The sequence below is a fragment of the Quercus robur genome, chromosome 8, assembly GCF_932294415.1.
Source record: "Quercus robur chromosome 8, dhQueRobu3.1, whole genome shotgun sequence".
Lineage (NCBI taxonomy): Eukaryota > Viridiplantae > Streptophyta > Magnoliopsida > Fagales > Fagaceae > Quercus > Quercus robur.
This window is the reverse complement of record NC_065541.1, coordinates 8,360,629-8,378,180: the sequence shown is the minus strand read 5'-3', so window position 1 is coordinate 8,378,180 and position 17,552 is coordinate 8,360,629. Positions and strand designations below refer to the sequence as shown.

Here is a 17,552-nt window from a genome sequence, read left to right as displayed (position 1 = left end):
TGGCAATGTAGAAAGGTAAAGGAAATATAAAGGAAATTAAACACACCACACATAACACCACAAAGTGTTATGGAAGAGGAAAACCCAAGCACGGGGCATAGAAACCTTTCCCCTAACCGCCTGTCAGAAAACTCTACTAGAATGTATAGTTGCAATACATAGATGACTATAAACCTTCCAAGCCTATATCTCCTTGTGTACTTGAGCCCTCCAAATTTCACTTAGCAACCAACTCCACGAGTCTTTTTCACCTAGCTTCCTAGAGTTACCACCGTTAAGCCGCCAACAGAAAGCCACCAAAGGATTTGGATTTGGATATGGATATGGCTTTGCACGTTTTCAATGTCATTCTCTCACTCACAATGTCTATGTTTGTGGATGAGGAAGGTGTTTACATAATCTCTATCAATGCAATGAAAGAGATGGAAAAGAGAGGTGTGAACTTGGTTTTTCTCATGGAAAAAGGTCTCTCTTTTCATGCAAAGGCTTGGCATCAATTTCTTCCCTCTTATCTCATTTCTAGGGTTTGTTCAACCCTTATTTGAAACCTCTTGCCACACCTCATAGCTATTTGTGTGTGTTGGTAAATGAACAACAAATAAGTTCAATGCAGAGTATAAAGATCATGCAACTCGCGAGTCGCGAACTGGTCACCCCTTAAGGTCACGAGATGGTCGCGAGGTGCACAATTGCACTCTCACCCAAAACCCTACCACTTGGATTTCGCAGGCAAACTAGGTCATGAGATGGTCTCCTCTAGGCCACGAAATCTCTATCTAATGTTGCTTCTAATCTTCAAGGAGAGGCTCAAGTACTCTACCCCAAGTAACATGTAAATCCAAGAAAAAGAACATTAACAATAAAAACATTACAAACAACTTTGTCACTAAATTAATCCAACACTAAAAACATGACTTCTCAAAGAGAAATAGAAAGCCAAAAAGTGAACAAAATTTTCTTTACAATTTTATTATTATTATTATTATTTAACCTGAGATAAAAATCCCACTGTACAAGGGTCAGGTGCAACAGTACCTGGAAAAGCACATGCTCTCTCGGAAAATCGAAGACGCCGTCAATGCCGTCGTTAGGGCCAAAACCCTCGATCCCGTCATCTTAATCGTAATCCTCTCTCTCTCTCTCTCTCTCTCTCTCTCTCTCTGTGTTTCTTTCGCGTCTGTTTGGTTCCCGAGAAAATGCAGGAAAAAAACAAATAATATGAATTCTTTCTAGCTTAATTTAGTTGAGATCTTCAATTCTGGTCAAAGTTTTATAGTGAATGATTCTATTATGTAGTTTTTGTGATTTTACATTGTGTTTGTGAATCAACAGTCTCATCATATGAGGAAATCAGTTCCTTCGGTGATCACGAAGATTAAAGCGAGGCAGATCCTCGATAGCAGAGGAATTCCTACCGTTGAAGTCGATTTGTTCAACAACAAAGGCATGTTCCGAGCCTCTGTTCCAAGCGGCGATACTACTGGAATGTAAGCTTTATTATTCTTTTCAATTATCTTGTTTGGTTGCTCACAAAATTTTGATTAATTTGAAATGCTATGTAAAAATTGAATTTGTGGTTTTGTGTATTGCATGCTTTCAATGTGATTGCAGGTGCATTGGGAGTTCAACTCAATGAATGGTCAAGGAGAGTTCAAATTTCACTATTTGTGGGATTGAAAGCTAGAACGTGTGTGAGTTCAAATTACAAGTGCTTGGTAAGTTCATTTGCCTTTTAATTTGTGTTATGTCTCTTTGCCATATTCACATGAAGTGGGTTTTGATGTTGTGATTGCATTTAAGTGGGTATTAGCTTGTTTTAGTTTTCATTTCTTGAATGTGTGTTGTAGCTGTCAATATATTTAAACATAATCAACAACTCTAGCATAGGTAGTTCTATAAATGGTCTTACCAATACCAAAGCCAAAGAATTTGGATAAGAAAAGAAGAACAAGGAGAAAAGCCTTAACAGTTTACTTTGGTATAATTATATGACTTGTCCCAACTTCCAAGTTAAAAATTTTGAGCTGGAGAGTACTCCAATATAAAGTTTGTGCTTTGAATGTAATTGCAACATTCTAAATTGGTTGGTTAGTCATCCATTTATGACTGAGCTTTTTGCAGCCTTGCCGAACAACTAGAATCAATCAGTGAATCAATGGATGAGCGTGGCCTTCCTGCTCTGACATTGTTTTTGGAGTGCAAAAAGGTGGATCTTCATTTTTAGATCTTAATTTTCATCTGTTGAGGTCATGTATTTTTATAGCCAGAAACTGAGATGTGAATCTGAACATACAAGGTGTTGCTACATAACTACATCTTGATTGTAAACTCAATAGCTAATGCAGCCAAGGATAAGAGTCAAGTTGCTATATGTAGAACGATTTTCAGTTTTGTCAACTTAGAAATCTTCATGTGTAGCACCAACATGTGAAGTGCAATTGAAGCACAACTTATATTGTTTTGAACATCTAGTCATAATTATTCTAGGTAAAAATAAGATTTTAATTTGGATTTTTGGATCTTTTTATGCATTCATGCTTGCTCTGTTACTTATGTTTCTGAGAAATATCTCCAGAAATATTCTAGCAGGGGAGACAAGACCAAGGGGAAGATAATCTTTCTGCTTATATATGTAACTATAGCAGTCTGATTTACTATTCTACAAAGTCATCAGTTCTAAACCACAAAAATGGGGAAAAAAAAAAAAAGAAGAGTAAAAAGAAGAAATCATGAGCAATGGTTGTCAAAGCAAGCACAAAGTTGTGCTTTCCACTTTTTCTACTTAATAGTACTTGTCTGATCTCCCCCACCCCCTCCGAAAAACAACACCTACCTTTATTTTTGAGCTGATTTTCAATATATCCATTTTGTTAAGGGTTAATTAGTTATAGTTTTTTGGCATCTGATCTTAAGTGGCAAATTTTATTTATTTATTTATTTTTTAGAATTTGGATGCTGTTGAATCAAGTAGTTCTTCAGAAAACATTGCCATTGATCTGTTATTTTTTTATTATTTAATTTGAAATTTAAATACAGTTAAAATATATTTGGTCAGAATATGAGACATATAAACACAGATACATGTGCATCAAGTGTTTAAGCTGGCAAAGGAATGCCATGACTGGAGTAGTAATTAAAACCCATGTACTATATCACTATAAATTGTCACAAAAAATTTATCATCTTATCTTTGTTAATCAATACTTCCTGGATTAAAAGCCTTGCTGACACTCATTGATTTGAATAGATTCCTCAATGTGCTTGAAACTGTGGGAGGGGCTCATTGGCTGGCAAAGAGTGTGGAAGCTAGGAATATAAACTCTTGGAATGATCCTCTTGGTGCACTTGTTGTTGGCATTCATCAGTTAGGGTTATCTGGTTGGAAGCCAGAGGAATCTGCTGCCATTGAAAATGAACTTCTTGCCTAGAGAGAGAGAGGTCTCTCTGAAAGGGAAGGTGCCATCATCTTCTTTTTGCTTTAGTTCTCTATTGTATGATTAATAATACAATATTTAGGCTTGCATCAAAATTCGTAACCTGGGTCTCTCCCCCCCCCCCAAAAAAAAAATGAATAATAAAGGAAGTGAAGATGGCAAGATGATCTGGGCATTAAGGCTTAAAGCTACTTTTGATAGAGCCAGGAGGCTAACTGAAGAATTTTCTGAAACACTTCTTCAAATATTCCCTCAAAAAGTCCAGGTAAGAAAGGAAAAAGAAAAGAATTTGCTTTTCTTTTAGGTTGAAAATATCTATGTATCGTATTATTAAAGATTTGAAACCTGCATATGGGTCTTCTCGGATGATGACTTTGTAAAATACTATTTTTCTTTGGGTACCTTATTTCATAAACAACATGTGGAACGTAACTGAACAAACTGTATGTTTTGTGCCCCCTGCTAAAAACCTCTACTCTCCACTGCTTAGTGCTTACAAGATGTGTATGGAGGCCACTTTAGTAGACAATGGCTTGCATTACAAATGTGCTCTTGTGATTCATGGAATGCAATCATGTCATTTTGTAGGAGGTTAAACAAGAATGTGAGTTTAAATATTGTTTTAATTATGTATTTCCTCTTGACTATTAAACGAGCCAAGCTTAAGTCTCTCAAAGTATTTTTGACTTTTTTTGTAGGAATGATCCCCAAGAGACACACACTTTGTTCCAAATCAGTTATGAAATAAGGTACCCAAACTTAGTTCCAAATCAGTTACATTTAGTTTCTATTTATAGCATGTGCACAGTTATTTGCTTTTGTTTATTGCATTTCTTTTAGTTTTAGCTAGTTCTGATATGGTCAGTTTTAATTTTAAGAAATGAGTTTATTCAATTATAAGTGTTTTCTTATTTGAATTTGAATTTGAATTTTGGAAATGTTAATAGAATAAATTACCTCCTTTAAAATGTTAATAGTTCAGTCCAATCATTCACTTTCACTTAACAAGGTTGCATCTATACATTTGTAAATTGCTAATATGTGACTTTTTTTGTGCTGGTTTTATTTATTTTTTTTTTTAGGTAGGTGCATTTTCTTCCTAAAATGAACTACCCTTATTTGGCATTTTATTCAAGTTTGGCACTTATAACAATGCCTAATGGACGGCACTTTTTGCAGGCATCAAAAGAACTTAGCGATTAATGGGATCTCATGCACATTGAAGATGACCCGGCTATAGATGTCTGGATGGCAGATGTGAGTCACTATGTTTTTAAAATTTCCAATGAATTGGTCTTGAAGGTTAAAGGTTATAAGAATCTTCTATTTTGAAAGGTAGGTGAACAATGTAAATTTAAGAGTGTAAAGGGCAGTATGTAGAGTAGTTGAGTTGTATTGATTTTTACAGTTTGTTTCAGGTTATTAAATTTTGATTAATGTGAAAGAGTGCATCCAAATTTTTTTTTTTTTTTTTTAACAAGAAAATACTTATTTCAACGGTTGGGTGCCTGTGGATAAAAGTAATAAACATACTTTAATCTACATTTATGTGTATATATTTCAACGGTTATCAACCATTGATAAATGTGTAATACTTTTTTCAACAGTTGCATAGGCCATAGAAAAATGTTCTCGATACGGTTTTTAATAACGGTTCTCTACTGTCATTCCAATCGTTGAAAATATTTTTTTCGACGGTTTCAACCATTGAAAATAGCCAAGTTTCTTGTAGTATAAGTATCTGTGTGCGAAATTCTCTCCTGTATTTGGTGGTCGAGGAGCCTGAGTCAATGAGCTAAAAGATGCAAAGTTTTGGATCTCATAGTCTTGGTTGTTCATTCAGTAATAATCACTTGTGAGCACTTCTGCACCCATGGCCCATTGGTGAACTTGACAGCGGAAAGGAGGTTTAAAATAGGTTCTGGGAAACTTCTATTTTTTATTTTTGCCAAATTATACTTTGAATATCATGTTTATTGTAAGATATATGATATAATATAATATAAATATTTGAGACAACAATCTATTTAGTTCCTCTTGTCTGTTGCATTCTCTTAATAGAATAAAGGGACATTACTTTCTTGCGATAAATCTCATTCAGTGTTGATCTTTGCGGCCAGTAATGTCAACTATCCTGAAAACCGTTTTCTTGCCATATGTGAACTTACCCTAATAAGAGGAGTTCCTCTGCCAATCCTTCATGGTTTTACACTTCAGGATGCTGAAATTGTCTGTACAGATTCAACGGTTATAGTTCACAGCGATTTGATCTCCACAAAACAATATTTATATGCTGTTATGTAAATGAAATACACTTCGATGCTGTGCCTACAAATTTAGAATTGTAAATGTAGTGTTTTCGGGTGTTAAATAAGTTTTGTCATCACTATTGTATAAGAGATGCTTGTACACGAAATTTCTAACATTTGGTGCACTAGGAAGGAGTCTAAATTTTCTATCCCACTTTTCCTGCTCCTCTCTATACTCCACCAATAAAAACTTGCCACATGTTCACCAAACTAATTAAATACTACCATTATTGACTTATTAATACTACCATTATTAATTAATGATAATAATTAATTAATTAGGTGAACATGTAGCAAATTTTTATTGGTGGAGTATATGGTGGAGCAGGAGAAGTGGGATAAAAGATTTGGATACGCACTAGGAAGAGGTAATGGCAAGTTCACATCTCAGATAAAAATGCAGTAGGAATAAGAAACTATTTGGTGCAATAGTCTTTTTCTTTCTTTCTTTCTTCATTTTGGAATAAGAAACTATATGTGAAAACGGTTAAAAAATCAAACCGATTTACCTAGTAGGCATGGGGTTGTGAAGGGCCAGACCCGAATCAACTACAGGCCCATCACATCAATTTCAATCACTTGCATCTAACTCAGATTCTGACTGAAGTCCAAGTTGATTATTTTTTATCCTGGTAGGGTAAAAAAACGTATCCTCTAAGGAGATCAAGGACCACCCACTTTGATCACTTTTGTGTGCCATTGTCTTTTGACCGGCCCACTTTTGGAAAACTATTGTGGGAGGCAACCAAATAAACATAAGGGTAAAAGGGGAAATTCATCAAAGACAAGGCCGCTCAGGCTCTATGCATCAAGACTAGCTTAAGATAGTGAGTATCATACCGGTTGGAGGCAGTCACGAGCTACACTAGTTATGGCCGGCCTACCTCGTTCCATCAAATTATCCCATTAGGAGGCTGTCTCATTAGCCAAAAGTAGCCTTGTAGAGCAATAATGCTCCGTACCATGTCACACGTGGTGTTAAAAATATAAATACCTCTCTCACTCTCTCAGGAGGTAGGTCATAACTCTCAATTTCTTCTCTTCATTTTTTTTCTTTCCAAAATTAGCTGCTAACTTGAGTTTTGGAGTGCTTATTGCCACCTAGGGTGGCATTATGCCCTTCTCGGCTGGACCCCAGCTATGTTGGGCTTCAATAGAGCTTCTTTCCTTTCAGAGCTATGTCCCTTGAATTCCCAGGCCCAGCCCCCAGTTGCCTGGGCCGGAGAGCATTGGTACCAGACCATTTCTCTTGCCAGTCAAGTGTTGGGGATTAAGGGTTTGGTTCATTAATAAAGAAATTTATTGTAATGAGTTAATTAATGGACCGACTACACTAACAGACACATTATTTCTTTTCTTGACTGTGACTCATCATTTCTACTAGTGCATATTATTGTAGGAAGAGAGAACAAAAACTAACTTGATGGGCTTTGATATCCTGATTTTTTTTTTCTTTATCTCCGTTAAAATTGGACTACAATGTTTCTTGTGGCATCTGACCCTTGGAAACCATTTCCAACTCCTCCATTTCAAAACTTATGTATGTCAAAGTGATTAGTAAAATAAAAAAGGAGGAAAAATGAAGGCCAAACTACACTTTTGGTCCTCCAATAATGGGGTATTTTCAATTTTGTTTCTCAAATTTTAAAATCAAGTCAATTTTGTAATAGATAAAATTCTCTCAGCTACCTGTAGCTTTCTATTGTAGAACTTGTTTGGCAGCTAGTTGTTAAGAGTCGTTTGGAAGAATCTGGTTAATCTGTTGTATATACATCAATTTTGTTAGTATATATTTCTGTAATTAATCCTACTCCTCTGGTGTATAAGGAGTTCTCTGTACAGAACAATAATTAATGAGAATTCAGCATCATATTCTCTCTCTCTCTCTCTCTGTGTCAACCTCCTGCTCTATTCTTCATCCTATCATCTTCTTTCTTGTTTAGTGTTAGAAACTGTCAGGTCTCTGATGCATTTTCTTCAAAACCAGCATAAATTTCGACTTCACCAATGAATCCCACAATGTATGCATCATCATCTTTGAAAACTTGGAAACTACTAATATGTGAACCAAGCTTCAGTAACTTGTCATCACATTCAAAACCTAAATTGTCCCTGACATCCAAATGCACAAGCTTCTTGTAGCCCCGCAGAATTCTCTGCAAGTTCAAACTCGTCCGACTAAGGTTTGCCTGTCTCAGGTTTGAGTACTTTATGTTTGGCAGAAGGGTGGGAATGGCTGCTGCTGCGCATCTCCCAATATATGCTGTAGAATCAGTCAATGTCTAACTGACAGAAATTCTTGCAGTGAAGGCTGATTCCTTCAAGTATCTAAACCATGTTAATGGAATTTCCAAGTTTCAACAGCTCTAGATTTTTCCACTTACGTATGAGTTTTGGCAAAACAGATGAAGAATTGTCCCATATTGCAGATAGAAAATGCAGAGCCTTCAACGCAGGGCACCTGGAAACAATGAAATGCATCGATGACAAAACTAGAAATGGCACTCTTCAATATGTATTAGCAAGATTTGCTAAAATTCTATACTATGATCTCAATAGACACGATATGTAACACAATAAAAGCAGCATCTGCTGAGGTGAATGTGGAACACATTGACAATATTACGAACACACTCAATTTCGCTACATGCTAAACTGGTTAATTGTGAGTGGTGGGTCTATTAATCCATGTAAATAGTAACAAGTAGAAAGTGTCGATTACTCATAGTAGAATACTTCAATATGTTGTGAAATTGGGTATTCCTATATTTATTGGAGATGTCGATGCCTTACAAACTCAAAAAGGCTATAATTTTTAATGATAAACATTCGGCCTCGAGCGTGGTTGAAGAGGGTGTGGTTGCCTATATCTATATGTTTAGGTTCTCTCCAAGGGAGTCTCTTGATAAAAAAGCTCATACATTTTTTTATGAAGTCCTTATTCAGCGGGTTTGAATGAAAATTTAAATATAACAAAAATTAAATAAGGAATTCTATAAGGGATTAAACGTTGGTTGCTTTCTGATCATGCTGGCATGCTGCTTTTCAATAATGCGATGCCTTGTTTTTACAACCTCTTTTTGGAAACCTAAATGGTCAATTGTTGATAATTTTTCATTTTTTCTGTTATATTCATTATTTCAAAGATAGAAATCAAGCACTAATGCAGGATCCTAGTAATGCTTAATCTTAGATGTTTCAATGTGTATTCCTGAATAATCTCATTTTTCAATTATTCAACCATTTCATTTTACCTAGATCAATGTTAGTCAGATTAGTCAACATTTATATGTTTCGATGCAACAAGAAGATATTATTTATAACAACTAGTTTTGTTGGTTGGTTAATTGGTCACATTTTATTCATGAAATGGGTTGGCTTGGTATTATTCTGGACATAAAATCTATTCCACAATCCTAATCAAATTGCGCAGGTTTCACCATCAAGTCTTGCTGTCCAAATAGAGTGTATGCTTGAAGATGCTAAGAACAATTCTAGCAACCAAAGTCCAAAGAAGCATCTACAAGGACCACAATTATCACTAAAGAATGAACATTCAATCGCATCCATTATCATCCAGAGTCAACAAAGATGAACACATTCCTCTACACATAATCACGCCAACCATTAAAAGAATAAAAGGAAATTAAAGACAACAAATGAAAGATACAAGAATCGTATATTGCTTCGACCCAAGTAGGGTCAGAATGATGCAAGCCCCTCAGCAGATTTACGGCTAAGCACTGCCATTGCCACACAACAATATTCATCACCTCCAATTCTCAAGAGCCGATTTTAACTTCACAAGGAGAATTATTAGTGCTCTTGATATATTGCTCCAAACTCTGCTCTCCATGCCTGATCATCATCTGCATATGGGATTGTGGTGTTGTGTGCTACATCTGAATCCTGTCGATATAGTGGTTGCAATGCAGATTCAGGCAATCTGCTCTCTGCAAGATACTGCTTGATGGTGACCATCTCCATCTTTTTGTTTTCTTTTGAGCTTCTCCACTTGCTTCTTTAACGTTTCATTGTCTTGTTGAACCTTTGTAAAGTTGTCCTGCATTCATATGAAAATCATAAGTGATGAATCAGAAAGCTACCAACACTTAAACCCTCCTCCCCCCCCCCCCCCCCCTTGTTAATTAATAATCTAATCTATATATTACTGAAAGTTGAAGCGTAGCGTTTAATACTATTACTCTCACATTGCACCACATCAGCTGCCATGTCATTCTTTTTTTTCTTTTTCTTTTTAAAATATAATTTATCCTACAATTTTAAAATGGTTTTTACAATTTTCAGCCCTATAAATGCAGCTCATTACTTATTTATTTACCTCCACTATCACCCTATAATAAATCCAACCCACTATTTATTTATTTACTTCCATTATCACCTTATAATAAATCTATATAATTAATCTAGTCTATCTCTTATTTATTTAATTCTACTATCAATCCCAACCCAAAACCTTTTCAGTTCAGCTTTAGGGTTTTGTGTGAGAATTCAGCTTAAAAAAAAAAAAAAAAAAAAAAAAAAAAAAAAAAAAAACAACAACAACAACAACAACAACAACATTAAAGCTTACTTTCAAGTTAGGAAATTATTGTGTACTATCGGAGTACCATAAATGTGTACTCATTCCTCTCACATGAATAGTGAGTCCCACTAATTAAATTCATGGTAGGACCCATCATTTATGTGAAAGGAAGGAATACGCATTTATGGTACTCCGGGAGTACCTAATAATTTTCCTTTCAAGCTTTAGGATTTTTTTTTTCTTTCCAATTTTCCTATAATTGTTTTTAATATTTATTTTTTTAACATTTACACTTCTCCAACCTTTCTCTCTCCCTTACCATTTCATCTCCCCACTACTTCTTCAATCTTTCTCTCTCCCTTACCTTTTCATCTCTCCACTACCCTCTACATTAATATTATTCTTCCTATTTCCTTTCATCTTCCTTTATTTTTGTCTCTTCTTATTCACACTCTCTTACTATAAATTTGTCACTATCTCTTCTATTCTATGCATAGTTTTCCCTCACAAAAAAAAAAAAAAAAAAAGCTTCCCTTACTCTCCCTCTCTCTCTCTCTCTCTATATATATATATAAATTTTTTGGTGGATTTTTTTTTTTTCTTGCATCTCTACTTTAGGTTGATAATTTTTTTTATTATTTAAAACTCTATTTTGGGTTAATGCGATTTTGTTTTGTTTTTTAAACTGTTGTTGTTGTTGTTGTTGTTTTATTTTTATTTATTTATTTATTTTTTTTTTTTTATTCTCTTTGATTGTTAAATGTTATCCTATTGCGTTTTAAAGAATTAAATATAACATATAAAAATATAATATTATTCTATTACATAGCATGATTTGAATAATTTGGTATTTATTCTGTTACATAGCATAATTTTTTATAGTGCTTAATTTAGATGTTAAATTATGAGATTTTACTAATTTTTGTTTATTTTCTAATCCTTTGGGGTGGACAAAGTACTCTTAATAGTTGTATCAGAAGTACTCTATAATGCTATTTATTTAAAGAAAAGCAAAGGTTAGTCAAACGAAAATAATCAGATAGGTGACAAATTTTAACTTTTGCAATTTTATTTTAATCATTATTATTTTATAACAATGCACATATAGAAATTTAATTCTTAGATTTTGCTAATAATTGTTTATTTGATAATATGTTTTGAGTGGCCGAAATTATAACTTCTACAAAGAAAATTTTTTTAATAAAACCACCATAAAAATAATTATCACGCGCAACGCACGGGTTCGCGGCTAGTATATCATTAAATTGACAACAATCTTTAATAATTCGATATCACCTTTTCCAGAAAATGCTATCATAATATTCAGTGTTCATATTAACTTCCACTTTTCCCAGAATCGTAAATACGTTTTGTTGATAAATGATCAATCTGATTAATGATCAGGACCCTCTATGTGAGGTACCACCACCAAACAGAAGCTATTAGAGAATCATTGAATAGTCTGATTGTGAAGCCAATCTAGACAGAATGGTCTCTAAATGAAACCGTGTTAAATATTAGTCCAGTCAAAAGTGACAGATAAGCTACCTCTGCAACTGATGCTACATGTTCAGCTTCTCTCAACCTAACAAGGAGTTCTCCAGCAGCATGAGCAGCTTCTGCAGTGTCTCTAAGTTGAATTCTAAGACTCTTGTTCTCCTTTTTCAACAATTCTCTCTCCCTCTCCCTCTCCACCCTCAATGTATAAAGCTCAGCAGCAAGGGATTTTGCAAAACGAGAGCCATGACCATTTTTCCCTGCCATTGCAGCTGCCCTCTTCACTTCTGCTATCCCATCCATGATTGCACGATGCTTTCCAACCAAGTCATTGTACTTCTCCTGTAGTTCCGCATAGTGTTCAATTCTAGCATGCCCAAGGACTGATCTGTGAAGTACATCATCCAACTCCGAAGTGCACTTCTTCTCTAATGTCAACTCCATCTCCAGCTTCTCTGCATGTCAGCGGTGGGATTCAATATCAATTCTCAGTTCATCAGTTAAAGAAATCCAATCGCTCTCCATTTCTTTCCATCTCTCTCTTTCCTTCTCTAGTTCTTCCTTGCTATAACCGAGCTGATCTACACCACTTTTTCATAATTGGAATGATCGCGACAACAAAGAGGATCTCAGTTTTTCGGTAGACTTGTTAGAAGATGGATCAGAATATGACTGCAACTTGCTTTTTAAACTTTCAATTTCCTTAAGAAGTGCTTCCTTCTCATTCAGATCAAAATATTGGTTCCCAGTCCCAGCTTCCACAACTTCCTTTATTTCACATTTTTCTTTTATAATCTCCGGCTGATAATTTTCAACAGAATTGTACCTTAGAAGCTGCACAAAACACACCAAGAACAAAGTTAGAAGGGATTTCCAACATTTGAAATGCTAAGTGTGATAGAGGAAAACAATTACTGACCTTGTCTTCACCCCTCAGTGAATGATAATCATCATTCTTGGAATCCTTAAATGGAACTATTTCATTCTTTGAAGCCTCAAGGTGAAGCTTATTAATTTCTTGACTGTGTTCTTCTTCCATCAGTTTGTACTGCTCTACCTGTACATATTTCAAAACGTCAATAATGAAGAATCCACATTATAAAATCCCAAGAAATTATAGAGCTTTGTAAATTCTTGTTACCTGTCGATTCAACTGCTCAATTTTGGCAGCTTGCTCCACACACACACTTTCAAGCCCCTCTTGCTTAAGACCTTTTATCATAGCATTGCCTGCATCCTGAAACAGCAAAAATAGAAACTAATTTAAAAATGCAGAAATGGATTTCTCTTAACTACACTTGCCAGAAATTTAGTCAAGCCATACTTTAGGCACTTCATCTGTCAATTGAGTAGGATTTTCCGCCTCATCAACTGCTACAATCCATGTCTTCAAGCTATCCTTAACCTCATTGGAATCCTTCTCAGATATTCTTCGTTGGCAAGATTTACAAAGGAAAGAAGCAGATGGTCCATTTGAAGATGGTCTCTCTTCTGGTAGTGTCTGAACAGAAGCATTGGCCTTATCAATTTCTGCACAAGGTTCCAATTTCAAGTGCTCAAAGGAGAAGGAAACTGAAGATTTTTTTTATGCAGATTTCCGTTGGTGATAGTCAATAATCTGTAAGCCTCTGTGAAGGCTAGCAGCCAAGGTCTCAGCAGGGCCTGCAAATGTCTTGCTTGACCGCAAAGAAGAATGGACCTGCTCACTCTGTTTAAGTGAGTGTCTTAAAACATCCAAGTTGAACTTGGAACTTTCTGAAACACTGTGCTGACTTACTAAATGACTTCATGATGATATATTCATGCTTTTCCTTTGTATATTTCCAATTTTTGGAGATTCAGACAATGGTGGATCTTGGAGGAGTGGGGACTGACAGCATGAGCTAATTGAAATGCTCCTGGTTGCAGGACCAGAAGCTGTTAAGGTGTCAGCAGCACTTACAAAATTGTCTTCCATAGAATCATTGGCCATCTGAGGAAGTTCATTCCAAGGTTCTTCCATACAGAGATCGAGTCTGTCTCACCACTTTCCTCCATTGAATAAAACTGGATGGAATCCCTACTAACAGGCTTGTCTCTAATATTTTCTTCAGAAGAGCTATGCAACTTATCTACATGCTGACGAATCTCCCTTACATCATCCTCATCAACATTTACCTCTTCATCAGAATCATTATCTATGGGGGGTAGTATCAAAGAGTGGTACTCTCAATTGATTCAAGATTTCACGTACATTACGCCCTTGAAAATATCCATTTTGACTTCCTACTGATTTACTAGACTTTGCTCTTATAAGTTCCTCCTGCAACCAACAAGATTCAAATTTCTTTAACATCAGTAGAATACGAATTTCTTAAACCTTAGCTTGCTTCTAGCTACGGCCTTCAAAATAAGATTTCAATTATAACTCTTGCAGGATAACTTAATACCTTCAACTGACGAATTTGATCACTGAGACCATTAACATCATCCTCTGTGATTTCATTTATTACAGGCTTGTTTCTAATGAATTTTCCTCGTTGTCCAAATCTGAGAGTTCTCAGTGTATCACCACTATTTCTGCAATCACAAGGCATTCTTAATTTCAGAAAAATACCAAAATTTCAAGAAATTTTTCAAAAGAATGTTGAAAATTTGTTTTATAATTACTATCTTATGAAAAGACTCAATCTAGGTGAGCATTAGTATGTAACATCAAACTGTAAACATTTTAAAGGTTCACATAGTTATTGTGCAGATTCTGTAAATAGAAAACTAAAAGTAGTTCAAGTCATATATAATTCTTTTCTGGTGAGATGGCACAGAGAACCGTCAGTTTTAAATTGCCACCAAGTGATTCTTGCAGTAAATGTGTTAAACAGGAACCTCTATATGTAATATCTTCAGAATTTCCAGACTGAGCAGCTTTTGCAAGAATATTAACCAAGTGCCTGCACCAATATAATAGAACCGTGATGATGAAACTCCATCATTAAATCAAACCGTGGCTATATTCTAGATATCTTGATAGCATATGTAATTAACACAAAGTAATTGGTGAACCTTTAGCATGGCAAGAAAATAAGTTGCTATCCAGTCGGACCCACACTTTTGGCATAATATGGCAAGAAAATAATTGAAGTATGGCAAGAAAATAAGTTGCTTTCCAGTCGCACCCACACTTTTATCATAATATGGGAAAAAGAACTGATTATAGATTAATTGCAATAGTAGGATCACAAATACAAAATCTAATCAGTATTCTACATAAAGAACATCTTATAAAACAAATTTCTCTAACTTAATAAGGCTCATGGCATCGTCATACCCAAGTTGTGAGAAGGACTTCTTCACATGTTTGCCTTCCTTCACACCTTGTCTGCGCACATCATCAACTTTATTTCTATCAAGTCCAGCTAGATCAACAAGGGTGATTCTGCTTGTTTTTGAACTATTAAAACATTTAGATGAGGTTCCCCGTGGCATCAGTGAATAAAAGAACATATCAGAGTGATAGAACTTATAAAGGGATAATAACAGTTAATAATAGCAACTTTAGAACTCTATCATGGATAATGAGTAAAAATGGCATCTAAACATATGGTTCCATTAAACAGTAAGACCACTCAAGCACCTTGTGTGCAAGGAATAAGTCATTCAATGAATAGTTTATCACAAACAAACAATCTCTTATTCAGAACAAAATATTTTACTGATAACTGACAGAAATGTCCAATGATACCTTGCACCATGACTCAATGATGAAAGTAAAAACAATATGGTCGAGGACTATAAAGTAAAAACCTTGCACCTCAAAATCTCTGAGGTTATAACTGTTATGTGTAAGTTTATTCGCATAACATGATCAAGGACTATAATACCTAGTATCACAATTGATAAAAATCAATACAAACTAATAAGAATTTCATGTTTTTACAGATATTTAAACAATTTCATATATGGTGTGTTGAACAGATTCACATTTTCTTCCATCTGAACAAACTCCTCAACATAAAAAAGAAAATTATTGGTCATTTCCAGCACCAAACGATCCACTGTACAAGATGAGTCAAGTATGGTCACTATTTTCCTCCCAAAAATAAAAAATAAATAAATAAATAAAGAAGTATGGCTCTACTCAGGAATTACTGATCAATGTCGACCCCAAGCTCTTAAGTTCAGCATTAGTTTCCCTCTTGAATTTGTTGCAAAAAGTGTGAATGAGAGAGACAGGAACACACATATAGAGAGAGAGACATGTGTATGTGTCACTTTACTTATAGAATAGAGTCAAGATCGTAGAATTTTTGGTAGCAAATTAATTTCCCTTGATGCACTAGCTGAATTCCCAACTAAATCAATAAGCAATTCTTCGAGCTAGGGAATCACAATGATAAATAATATATTTACCACTGACTCGCTGCTAGATACAGTAGCTAGGCACGTCAATTTCAGCTTTTCCACTTTCTGCATTTGAAAATTCTAGCTATTAAGAATAAACCCCAAAGACAACCAATGAAATTGGAAATTAAGTTCTTAATATCAGCATAAATATTAATTGTCTTCCTCTTTTTCAACAGCATTATTATTTTTTTTTATATAAGCAATTTTTCAACAGCATTATTCACTAGAGGCGCTTAGTGATTATTGGATTACTTCTATTTTCAAATAAAGATATCAAATTTTGGTTCCAACTTCCAAGTTTGTGTCTTGATCAAAATAAATTGACATTTAAAGTCACAAATATCATTAGTTTATAACTATATCATGAACAACTTAAGTTCATTAAATAACTTGAATGCTAAGAAAATGTACAGTATGATTTCTTTTACCTCTACAACTCTTTTAACTTTGATGTGTGCTCTTCATGGAATGTGTACCAAAGAGGGAGACAGATGGCTGCAAGTTTTTTGAGACTCATGCTGATTAGGAGTTATAAAGGAATAATATTCATTAATCATCCTACCCGTCAATCCAAATTAAACTAGACCAGCACTCAAGCAGTCAAGTGTTGCAAATAAAAAAGAAGTACCAACCTTCACACAGGCTAAAGAAGCAAATGTTCACCAAGACACTTAACAAGCAGAAAACAATGGTGCTGGATAATCTGTTGCAGAAAAAAATATCATTACATATACATCAAAGACTAGTCACTCTCATCATATGAGCAAACACTGCAATATTTGACAATACACAACTTTATTTCTCTAAAAGAATCATGCATATACAACTTTTTCTTAGAAATTGTACATTCAATCCAACATAATTCCTTTTTGCTAGAGAAAAAGGAACCTATTTTTAAATGAACGCCATACCTCATCTATGCCTTTTCCCCGTCTAAAGTCTGTTATGTACCATGTGCCAATTATGTTCAAGAACATGAGAATATTCATTACTATATTAAAGTGTTGGTGCACTAAGCATTTTTGAAATTTTACGACAAATTTCGCACATAAATATAACATAGAAACCTTAATGAATTTCATATAGAATCATGATCTTCCTCAACCCCCTCGCCCCCTGAAAAAAAAGATTAAGATCCAACCCTCTTTCCTGATCAGATGTCTTCACTAGTATGATAAGATACTTTTAGCAAGTCAGAAATGATTAAGAGCTCACTGCTCGTGAAGTCATTAGCAACTTTTATATAGTCAAGGTAACAACAGCTCAAGCCATAGCTTATTAATTTTAATATTCTGATACAGGGCCAATTACAAGAATCCAATCAAAGACAGAATACTAGAAGACCGCACAGTTCTTTTTTGTTATTATTATTTAATTATAACT

The 17,552-nt window shown here is 34.8% G+C and overlaps 1 long non-coding RNA gene and 1 pseudogene across 4 annotated transcripts; one reads left to right on the top strand and one right to left on the bottom strand.

Moving 5' to 3' along the window:
- Window positions 1-959: 959 nt before the first annotated feature.
- LOC126694440 (uncharacterized) lies at window positions 960-4,878 on the top strand. 4 transcript variants are annotated; one of them, XR_007645763.1, is made up of 9 exons: window positions 961-1,122; window positions 1,333-1,487; window positions 1,612-1,715; window positions 2,122-2,206; window positions 3,248-3,456; window positions 3,581-3,699; window positions 3,925-4,038; window positions 4,133-4,183; window positions 4,614-4,878. It is a non-coding gene; the product is annotated as an uncharacterized LOC126694440 (long non-coding RNA). The 4 variants fall into 4 exon arrangements; XR_007645762.1 differs by having other exon boundaries at window positions 3,581-4,038; XR_007645764.1 differs by having other exon boundaries at window positions 3,581-4,038; window positions 4,112-4,183.
- Window positions 4,879-9,278: 4,400 nt separating this feature from the next.
- LOC126695795 (kinesin-like protein KIN-12C) lies at window positions 9,279-17,158 on the bottom strand (annotated as a pseudogene).
- Window positions 17,159-17,552: the final 394 nt, after the last annotated feature.